Source organism: Calidris pugnax, unplaced genomic scaffold (genome assembly GCF_001431845.1).
Source record: "Calidris pugnax isolate Ruff unplaced genomic scaffold, ASM143184v1 scaffold73, whole genome shotgun sequence".
NCBI lineage: Eukaryota > Metazoa > Chordata > Aves > Charadriiformes > Scolopacidae > Calidris > Calidris pugnax.
In genome coordinates, this window is record NW_015090806.1 from 87,955 (window position 1) to 100,029 (window position 12,075).

Genomic DNA, 12,075 nt, shown 5'->3' on the forward strand with positions numbered 1-12,075 from the left:
TAAACCTTTATTTATATACTTTTAAACTTTAAGGCCAGAAAGAGCTGTTTCATCTTCAGCTTCAATCTCCTGCATGACACAGTCCAATGCTGTTCACTTTGATACCTCAGCATTGACCTTTATTTTTAGTTAAAATTCCTGCTTTAGAAAAGCATCTCATCTTGAAGATACAAAAGCTGGACGTATCTAACACCACCTGAATGTGAGCCTAGATGTTGGATGCTGTCCCTGGTTTTGCTGTCACAAGTGCTTGCCTGCTGTCTCTTGTCAGCCTTTCTGTCTCCAGTTTCCCATGAGAGTCTCTTGTTCTTTCTTTCCCTGTTACATCAGTGAGTTTCTGGGCATTGACTCTTCCTCCTCTTCCAGATACCTCCAGAGTAATCAAATCACTTAGCTGTCTGCTTTTTAATAAATTGAAAGGTTTGAGTTCTGGAGAGTGTTTCTTTCCTTCCCTGTCTCTGTTCTCTGAATCCTTTTTGAAGCGTGTATGTCTGAAAAGCCAACAGTTTTCCTCCATATCAGTGCCATATACAAAAGTGGTGCTAAATCCCATTTTCTACTGACAGAATTCAATGATCCCATTAGCCCATTTTTCCACAGATATAGGAGAGCTCATGATGCTCTGTTTGTTCACTGTATTCATTGATTCCTTTTCAGTCTTAGCTTTCCAGGACCCAATCCATCCAGTTTGTTTGCCCAGATCCAACACACTACATAGTTTAAGTGCCCATGTTTGAATGTTCTGCCCATAACATATCAGCCCATCAACCCATCTGGGTATTTAATCTTTATATTTGTTTCTTGACATAGATAAGGCATCAGGCCATCAGCTGATTTTGACAGAACAACACAGGACACCCCTTTACTTTATAAAGATTTGCCAACAGAAGCTACCTTTTGATCTCTGTCAGCTACCTAGTTCTTGGTCAGTTTTGTACTTGCTAATTTTTTATTGATGTTCTCTACCAAGACTCAGTTTTTGAAGATCATTTTTTTCCCTCTCCTCCACAGTAACCAACAACCCTTTCTGTCCCTCCTCTTTCTGTCCCTGGCTTGCTCTTTTCAGCCTCTTGCAGCCACTATTCACATGGCCCAGATGGCAGCCCTTATCTGCAGAGAAGGCTGGGAGGAGCAAGGCAGCAGACAGCAGTGCATTTCAGCCTCAGATCCTGAATCTGTATTAAAAGCATATGGGAAATATGAAAAAGGTAATATCCCATCTGTTTTTAATAGGGAGCATGGGATTAGATGTTTGGCAACCTTATTGTGTACTCTGTTGATATTGCATAATGTTATTTTTTGATGTTGTGCACTACTGAGCCTTACCCAAGTATAAGCGTATTCCATCTATACAAGAAAGAAATTGGATTTGTCTAAGACTTACTTTCTCTAATTAATACCATATCCTCTAACATTTCCCACTGACCCTTGTGCCATTCTGATGTCAGTTGGTGATACAAACAAGTGATACAAACTACTATTCACAAGCTTAACTTTTCTTCTAGGCATTTTGCATGGCTTATGGTAGTGAAGCACCCACAGTAATGACACTGGTCTGTCACCATAGGAATCTTTGTTTTTTTTTTGTTTATTTTTTTGGTTTTGGTTTATTGCTTTCAGGTATTTTTTTTCCAAACTCTGAGGATACACGGTTTTTTTGTTTGGTTTTGGTTTATTGCTTTTGGGTATTTTTTTTCCAAACTCTGAGGATACACAATATTTTTCACCAGCAGAACTAACATCACTATTTTCAGCGGGTGTATTTGTGTTGCGATGTAGGATGCAGCAAAATGAGACAGCAAAAGAAACGTTGCAGGAAGTTTTACACCCTGTGATAGGAAATGTTGTCCCGTCTTTAAGCCATCCCTAGACATTTCATAGCCTCCAGAGTGTGACAGGTATGAGACCCTTCATTTTGTGTGTCCATTAGTGATAATCAGAACAAGAGGAGCAACAATAGTTAAACCGTGGGAAAGGAACAAGGTATAGATTTTTTTAATCTTTAAGCCATCCCTAGACACTTCATAGCCTCCACAGTGTGACAGGCATGAGATCCTTCATTCAGTGTGTCCATTAGCGATAATCAGAACAAGAGGAGCAACAATAAACTGTGGGAAAGGAACAAGGTATAGATTTTTTTAGAGTAAGTTCACCAGAACCCTATTAAATGCCTGTAGGTTCATGAATGCATCAAGTTCATCAGAACCGTATTAAATGCCTGTAGGTTCATGAATGCATCAGTGTAACATGATGGGGGAAAAAACACCTAAAGGAGAGGACTACCCTCTTCTGTCTGCCAGGGAAGAAACCTTGTACCTGCCTTTTTTCAGGAAGAAATGACATTTTCTCCACACTGGGAACTACTCTCCTGGCTGGGGTTTGTCTTCCTGTCTGTGTGTGCTCTGTGAAACCAGTTTGAGCAGCGAGGACCAAGAGAGGTCCCTAGGAAGGAGGCTGATTTATTATAGGGACAAGAGCAGTCCTAGCTTAAATCCATAGATTCACTGCCTCAGCAGGGGAAGACCTGGAATGTATATTAAAGAGAATACTAACATCACCAGATCATAGGACAAGATCAGAGATCATCCACCTTTAGCTGCCTGGGCTCCTCTGCAGTGTTATTTATTGCTCCCCATCAGTCATAGCTTTTCTGGAATTACTCATGGCTGACATTTCTGATGCAATAAGGCCACGGATAACTTGTGAAATGAAATCAGGGTTTTCCTGTTGGGACATGTAGTATCCCTACTGTCTATCTGTCTCTCTTTAGGCAGTACATGCTAGCACAGGCAAGGATAATGGGGCTGGGATTACAAGTCAGGCTAAGTATTCCCGTGTATTTGTCTGTGGAAGGAAAAGAAAAATATTTTCACCCCTGAGTAGTGCAAAATCCAATCAGGCTGTCAGATATACACAGAACCAGCACTCCTGCCAGGCCAGTCTCCCTGCGGTTTCATAGTGGCTCCTTTTGCATCAAGACAACAATAAAAAAAAATCTTTTATCAGCAGAGAATGGGTGTTCATCTTTGCAGCCCAGGACAGTGAGGCTGAAGGGAGCCTTGGAAACCTTGCTGTGGTTGGATAGCAAGGCAGTAAGTCTTTATTTCACATTGTCAAGCCTCTAAAAAAAAAAATGTCTTGTCTGTTATGATTTGAAATGCTTTTTAACATGATTTTAATTTAACTCCTTTGTAAGGGTCACTTCAAGCACAGCTCATTGGTTTGTCAAGACAAGACGGAGGTGATTGCAGTGACAGCTATAGTCTTGCACAGCTGGAGAATCAGAGAGATAACTATCACATAGCTTTATCTTTCTCTGAATGTCTGTATATCAATATATACTGCAATGTATTTACAGATAGAAATCTCTGTTTTGCAAAATTTGCCTGACATCAGTATGAATATAAAAGTGAAAGAACAAGAAAGCACAACAGCAAATATATTGTGTGTGTTTCAGTGGGTGCCTTTATACAAAATAAGAAATATAAAGGTGGACAGTCATCCAGAAGCTATTTAGTCCATATCCCCACATTAGTGCAGGGTACTTTGCTCCTTCTTGATAGACCTTTAAGCTGTACAAACTGAGTTTTGCAGGCATTAATCTTTCTTTGTTAAGAGTTAGGTTTGGGGTAGCATGTGAAAAACAGAGTGTGCAGGAAATAACGGTGTTTGAGACTCTCAGCAAGCAGTAAAAGTGGAGCAAATCATCAAAGAACTGCTCATTCCGACAGAAATGCCCATGCAGAGGACTAAATGAGAAATTACAACTAATTCACCGTGTCACACGACATGTACACAGGCAGGCAGGGTTAGAAGTCCAAACCAGATTAATTCTGACATATCCTAACCCCAAAGTGCTCAGGTTTGGTAACCTTGGTCCAGGTTTCAGGCAGGCAGCTGTATGGAATTGCTTAGGGTTTTAAAATAGGGAGATGACAACTTTTTCCCTGCATAAGGATCCAGCTTTTCCTCCAGTGGGTAGGCAAAGGCAGGATGCTGAAAATCCTGATATCAGAGCTGCTGTGATTGCAGCACTTGAGGCTCTATAAAGGTTTTATCTGCCACACACCCCTGAAGTGAAGATGTGGAAAAGGTGATAATCAGGAGCTTAAACTGTAAACTTAAAAGCTCCTTAAAATTACGGTTACATAATTGCAAGTCAAATGTTCATAAGGACACTATAAAAAGCATGTTCTTGAGTAGCATGTGCTACTCTGCTTATTGGTGTATAAAAAAGACACCCTCAGTTCAAGTAGATACAGGGAAGGGTATTTAAGATGATCATGGAAACGGAGTTTATTTTAAGGTGTAGGGAATAAAAAAGCTTATTTGGTTTCACTTGGCAAAGCCAGGCTGAGGGGAGATATCATCCTCTCTGTGAAAATATGTTGAAATATTAAATATCAGAGGGGAGGCTCTAGACACCAATGGACAATGACAGCACAGGAACAAATGGGTGTAAAGTATCGAGAGATAAATTTGCATTTAAAAATAGAAAATGATTTATCCTCAGAGAATAAACTGGAAGAACCTGTCAATAGAACTGGAAGAAGACCTTTTCCCATTCATCATCAATCTGTTTTCCTGATTTTTTTTTTTCTCCACATGGTCAAAACAATATTCTGAATGTTTGGGGTTTCTCAATAGTTTGGGAATAGCTGAGACCCATTTTTGGCCAACAACTCATTCAGCAGTCTAGTAAAATTGCGGAAAAGTACACGGTACAAAGTCTTCCTCAGGGACTGGAAAGAGACCTGGTCCCAGTGCCGGTACCCCAGTGCTGTCAAACAAAACCTGCCTTTCTCAAGGATCCATTTTCCCCCTTAACCATTAATGGACCTGCAGTAAAAGCGATGATTTACACAACGCATGCACACAGCAGAGAGGAGCTGCCATTCATGTCTCTGAGGGACCGATCCTTTCCCCACTCCACCTTATTTAACATGTGAGCGGTGTCACGTCGATCAGCAGAGCTTGTCTGGTGTGACATTCGAGTGAGTGACGGCCGTCCCAGCTCCTAGGTCAGCCAGCTTTGCTGTCACATCGCTCTCTTGACTGCTATCATGCCTTTTTGATGGGAAAGGGGCAAAAATTCTTCCACATGCTTTGTTAGCAGGAACCTGGCCAGCAAAGGGTTAAAGGGCTTTGGATGGTGGGTCTTTGTGGGGGTGTAGGCATGTATATATATATGTATACGTGTATATATATAGATATAGATATATACACATACACCTTGGTTTGGCTGTAGGACCCCGCGCCCGCAGGCCACAGTCACATTATCATCTGGAAATTGGATAACGACAGCACAATGACAAATCCAGGTTGCTTGCAATAAGGTGCTAATCCCTTTGCTTTAATATCGGAGCAGCGTGTAATGATGTTTGGACATCACTCCAGTTTACTGACGACCCCACTGGGGCCAGCAATAGAAGCGTACAACTGTCTAACAAGCCATCAGGTGACCGCCGTCGTCAAAGCAACGGAGGATGCAATCTAATCTTCCCTCCATCCCTTCCAGCTCCCAATAAGGACCAGATTATAGAAGTGGCCCATCAATGCTTGGTAACTCGAATCAATTAACGTTAATTCGCACAATGCTATGATGTATTGTGATCACTTTCATTTCGGAGAAGGGGGAAGAAATTGCTATAATTCACCTAAAATGAGGTTGTCTATGGTGCTGAGGTATTAATTGGGTGTCCATATTAAATGGAAAAGGAGCACAGTAGTGAAGGAAAAGTGGATGAGTGACTCTCTTGGCTGCTATTGACCTATCAGAAGAAGACAGTGCCCTTTTCCTTTGCTTTTATCTATTACAGTTTTCCCTATTGCGTGTCAAGTTGATGTATTATAAAAAATTCATTTGGTGACCTTTCACCCCCCTAGCAGATTAAACAATTTCACTGGGATGGCATCATTAACAGGGCCTTACATTTAATGATGATTTCTCTAAAAGGCCACGGAGATTCGATTTTAAGCTAACAGATTTATTGCACTATTATAACATATCGTAAAAAACTGTACCACCTACGGTCTGGTTTTAGGATAGAAACTGTTTAAGAGTTTATGTGGAGCTTAAAGTGGTATTACCTTGGGATATGCAGCAGTGGCAAGGCTCTGACCCCCGGCAGGATGCTGTTTACATTTAATAAAAGACGTTTCTCCGACAGTAAACTTCAGGAGTGTGTTATGGAGGAGGCCTGGCTTAGCTCCTTGCCACTAGCAGGCAGCTTTGTAAGTTGGGGCATTTCCACCCATCTACAGCAATTACTGGAAGCCATTAATGAATTTGGAGGATGTTTCCCTCCTATCTGATGCATTGGCTCTGTCCTCTCCTTCTAAAGACTTCTGATGATCCCACCTCACCCTTGAATGGATCCATTAAAGCCCTCCAGTCTCCCTGTTTTTCTTCTTTTAAGGTGTTTTATCACTCCAGATTGCAGGAATCTGGACTCCACCAGCTGCATCCACCAAGGTAGCTGCTTGCCTTCAGCTTTTGGTGCCACTGGGACTGAAAATTGCTGAGCAGGGGCAGGAGAGTGACCTTATGGAGGAGACATGTCTGTGTGTTCCGGGACAGCTGTGTTCAGGCTTACTGGTTTTTAAAATGAGGAAAAAAATTCCTGAAAGCTAGACTGGGAGTCATTTGGATCTTGGACAGCCTCTAGCAAATGGAGAAATAGAGATATGATGGTGATAGCGCCCCAAAAAGCTAATGTTAGGAGAAGCTGGATGGGCATTTTAACTAATACACACTCCAAGCGAGTGTGCATTGGATCTCTTCTTCAGAAGGTTTCCAGTCTAGCCAACTTACCTGATGCTTTCATCAGCCACAAAATATCCAGCTTCTAAGTAAATAATGTTTATGAAAGGAAACCCTCACAAGGATAAGATAAAACATACTCCTCTTGCCCAGCCTTGCCCACAGAGGCAATTCAGTTACTTTGTTCTTGTTCTTGTTCCCAGCTCACAATCAACCTAGGCCCCCTTCCTACTCTCTAAACCAGTAGATATTCCCTTGTTAACTTTCTGCCATCACAGCATCTGATCTCCAGGGCAGTGGAGAGACAGCTTCCTTCAACACTTCCAGCTGATGACAGCTGCAATGTGCATTTAGGTGCCTAGGTTTTTGAATTTTGGTCTTATTGACTCAACCTACATGAAAGATGGGAGGCATCAGAAATGCCTGACACCATGAGTCCTATTCCATTCATTAGTTTAGTCCTCACAAGGAGATATGATCAGTATTATGTATATATTGTTTCTTTGTCATCAAGGAAAGCTGCAGCCTGCTTTACACTGGAGTTTATTTCCTCTAACTTTAATTTCTATAATATGGGAAGACATGGGCATCAGTGGAAAGGAACAGGTTGCCCAGGGAGGTGGTTGAGGCCCCATCCCTGGAGATATTCAAGGAGAGGCTCGACGAGGCCCTGGGCAACCTGGTCTAGTTGGGGGTGTCCCTGCTGACTGCGGGGAGGTCGGACTAGATGACCCTTGGAGGTCCCTTCCGGCCTGGGCAATTCTATGATTCTATGATTCTATGAAAGAAAAGTCATCTTTTGGATAGTTTTTTTGTTTAAAGTAAGAAGGAGCTCGGACTCTTCACTGTCTTCCGGATGATCATGTCTCTTTCCGTCTCTATCACTTAATGATAAGATCTGCAGGGGGAGACAAAGCTCTAACAGTGCAGCTGAGAAGGCACAGGTACCTGGTGTCTGGCTGACTTCACCACCACATGACATGAGAACCCACTTCTCACCCAAAGATGCTAAATTCTTTACAGCCCTTCCAGTGAATCTGTACCTACTTTGCTTTACACAAGTCCTCCCCTTGCTTATCTCCTGTCTTCACTACAGCTTCTTTCTTGTAGCCTGTCTTCTTTTCACCTGCAATCACCACCTTTTCAAGAACATAAAAAAAAAGAAAACACAAACAAAACCTCTTTGGCTTGACCATGATGCATTTTGACATATTATTTATTCCCCAAATTCTCCCAGTCTCCTTCCCCTTCCAAGGATATACTGATGCTGCAATAGTATCATTACAGACATACCCAGACAACTGTGCAATTAGTTTTACTGTCTGTTTATCAGGAAATTAAATATATCAGGGGCTGTTCTCTGGCACCAAGGCCAGTTGATATGCATCAGCCTATGTCCATAAAATCAAATTCTCTCACCCATCATTTCAGGGTGGCTTCATCTAAACTGCCAAGTGAGAATATTCTCTGATTCTATCAGCTCCCAGACCATTTGGGAGTTGGCCTGGACTTTGCTTTTGGGCCTGGACCATAGCTTGTGAGGGACTGACAGTTTAACAGTAGAGGCAATCAAGTTTCAGTGCCAAGGCCTGGTATTTCTAACTTGGATGTGTGTTTTCTAATACAGATGTCTCAATCAACTTTAATGGACTCTTGACCCAGGCTGTGCATCTGATCTCTTTCCCCTTGAAGGCAACTGATAGTAATAGCTGTTATTATTATTATTATTGTTCTTCTTATTATAGTTGCTATTAGTATCATTATTATTATAGTTATTATTGTAATTGTAATTAAAATGACAAGCTCTCCTTATTTTTAGGGGGGCTTACTTCCCTCTGCTCCAGATTTCTCCACCTAGTTTCTTAATTATGCCTTGAAGGTAGGCCCTCTACTTTCCATGACCAATAATTTCACTGACTCACAAAATGATATGGTGTTGGAAAGGACCTCTGGAGATCTTCTAGTCCAACCCCCTGCCAGAGCAAGTCCACCTACAGCAGGTTGCACAGGAATGTGTCCAAGCGGGTTTTGAATGCCCCCAGAGAAGGAGACTCCACCACCTCCCTGGGCAGCCTGTTCCAGCGCTCTGCCACCCTCAAAGCGATGAAGTTCCTCCTCATGTTTAGGTGGAACTTCTTATATTCACGTTTGTGCCCATTTCCTCTTGTCCCGTCCCTGGGCAACACTTAAAAAAGACCAGCCCCAACATCTTGACACCCATCCTTTAAGTATTTATAGGCACTGATGAGATCCCACCTCAGCCTTCTCTTCTCCAGATTAAAAAGACCCAAGTCCCTCAGCTTCTCCTGGAAAGAGAGATGTTCTAGTCCCCTCATCATCTTTGTAGCCCTCTGCTGTACCCTCTCCAGCAGTTCCCTGTCCTTAATTTCCTTCCTACTAAAGAGCAGACGTTTGCTCTCCTGCCGAGTCTCAGCATGTCCAGCAGACATGTGTCAGCACCGATGGTGAAGGGATCTGGGATCCTGACCCTGGTGTCCCTGCAGACTAAGGCATCAGGAGCAGCACCTGCTTGCCCGCTGTGCCCACATTTAGAAGAGCTGCGAGGCACAGAGCGACGGAGCTGCTCCCCGTTGAGCGGTGTCAGCAGGGAATTGCAAACCAGCCTGCTTCTCCCCAGCATGAAGCTTCAGGGTGGTGACAAAACACATACTCCTGTTGCCCATCAGGAGGAAGGCAGATCTCCTCCCTCCAGCCCTTGCTAAGCTACGGGCGTCCTTGTGCATCCCCACCTCCCAGCTGCAAAGCTGTGCCAGGAAAGCCTATTTTCCTTCCAGCACAAATCACCAGGGGAGCAGGAGGCTGCTCCTCTCTCCTCCTCCTCCACACTGACACTCGCTTGCAGGAACATAACCTGCTGTGCGTAGGGTTGGACCCTAGGGCCAGGGGGTCCCTCACAGCAAGAATCGGGTTGGACCATGTGGGAAATACACACCACGGTCTGTGCTGTGTCAGCTGGATTCAAATCACCTGCAAAAAGGCATTAATTTTTAAGCATGTATCCGTATTTATGTTTTGTTTTGTTTTGTTTGCTGTTACTTACCCCAGGGTGTAGAAACATCCACTTCCTATAACCACATTTTGCAGCAACCTTCCTTCAAGTGTGAGATGAAAACAGCTTTACCATGTAGGGCTTTGGGGGGTGGACGCAGAACATTTCATGCTAACATTTTTCCTGTTTGTTGGCAATTTTAAAAAACCTGGAGAGAGAAAAAACAAAATTTTTGGCTTATAGAAACCATCCAAGATTCACCTAAACTTTTCTGGACTCAGCTGGAGCCAGAGCTCACAGAGAGTGCAGATCTCTGCCATGAAACCAGGAGTGGCTTTGTGTGTCATTCTTGCCAGGAATTTCAGTCATGGTGCTGGATGTTCATTTATGGAAGGAGGTTGATAAGAGCACTCATGAAACCGCTGGTGCCTTTGACATAAATTTCAAACACATCACTGCCTTTCAGACTTTCCTGCTGACCAAAAAAAAAAAAGAACCAAGATAAGAACTGAAACTTTCTTTGTAAATCCTTGAGCTAGATCTTGAGACTGCAAGTATCCTTAAAGCCTTAGCTGATCTTACCAGTGTCTGTGGTTCAGAACAGTGTTTCATAGAATCATAGAATGTTTTGGGTTGGAAGGGACCTTTAAAGGTCATCTAATCCAACCCCCGGGCCATGAGCAGGGACATCATCAACCAGATCAGGTTGTTCAGAGCCCGGTCCAACCCGACCTGGAATGTTTCCAGGGATGGAACATGTACCATCTCTCTGGGTAACCTGTGCCAGTGTTTCACCACCCTCATTGTTAAAAAATTCTTCCTAATATCTCATCTAAATCTCCCCTCTTTCAGTTTAAAACCATTACCCCTCATCCTATCACTCTACTCCCCAATAAAGGGTCCCTCTCCATTTCTCCTGTAGGTCCTTTTAAAGTACTGGAAGGCTGCTTTAAGGTCTCCCTGGAGCCTTCTCTTCTACAGACAGAACAATCCTAACTCAGCCTGTCCTCATACGAGAGGTACTCCAGCCCTCTGATCATTCCACATCAGCTGCAACACAAACAGTTTCTGGTTTGCAAAGCATAGTAACAACCTCAAAAAAACCCAACAAATAAAAAAAACCCCAACCCCAAAAGCCAAAACCTAAACTAAAAACAGAGTTAAACTAAAGGAAACTTATGCTTTATATATCTTCTGTTTGTAAACACCTTTAAGCAAACACTAGAGATGAATGAATAGCTTTTCTACTTTCATTTCAAGACAATATAAAACCCCCAGCCACTTCACTGCAATTGCAGATTAGAGGGATTTATACATATATAAATTATATATATCTCTCTATATATATGAGATACTAAATGACACAAAGCACTGGGAGAGGGAATGAAATGATACAGGCTCAGAATAAAGTGCTGATTCTTTATTCAAATGCAGAAGCCCTCTCCTGGGATGGTTTAATTTAAATTTCAGTCTTGGAAAAGACAATGTCTTTCAATGAGGTGCCTGTATCCTGTATCCTGCTATATTTCAGTATGCAGACTTTGCAGATAATGAAGGATAAGAGTATGGCAGGACAAAGAAATGCAGCCCGAAGTAAGGGTTGTGCTTGTGTAGGGGAACTGAAACTTTGTTTTTAGAGGAGCTTAAAGGTGTTGACTGGAAATCTTTCTGCTGGACAGGAATATTTGCAGCCTCTGCTGTTATCAGTGCACCACAGTGAGGACTTTGGGGCCAAGGCATTGGGTTTCTGAATCCATAAAATCCCTGTCTCTACCACATACTTCCAATGTGATACCGGGCAAATAATTTCTTTTGTTAATTTCTCTTTTTTTTACCTGTAAACTGGGGATTGAAACAAAAGGATTATTTTTTTTTTTACGAGTTTGGGGCTGCTGTCTGCTTGGAAAATATATCTATTCAATATTTGCATACATGCTGTTCTCATCCAAGGAATCAAAGTGCCATTATAAGGTAAATAAGTAGTCATTTTGTATAGAGCTCCTTCTTATTCATAACAGATCCTGAGTATTGTCACCTGCATTACTAAGGTAGAAAATGCTGTGAACAGAAAGTAACCTCTTTTTCTTAGGGACTAGCACTGAGCATTTTCATAGCATTAATTTTCTGATTTTTTTTTTTTTTTTTTTTTTTATTTTTAACTTTCCCTTTGATTTCAGAGATATGGAATAGAAGGGTACATCTTGGAATGCACTGATTTGCTTTTTCATTTTAATTCCTTTTCTTGTGGAGAACACAGAGAGCTGCGGTCACATAAGCAGGCAATAGACTATGACAAGGGAAG

At 42.3% G+C, this 12,075-nt stretch overlaps 1 protein-coding gene across 1 annotated transcript in view; it reads left to right on the forward strand.

Moving 5' to 3' along the window:
* LOC106885805 (fibrocystin-like) overlaps window positions 1-12,075 on the forward strand; it is a gene marked incomplete at its 5' end in the record, with an annotated part of 104,691 nt that overhangs the window by 78,901 nt on the left and 13,715 nt on the right. The gene's annotated exons all lie outside the window — the stretch shown is intronic.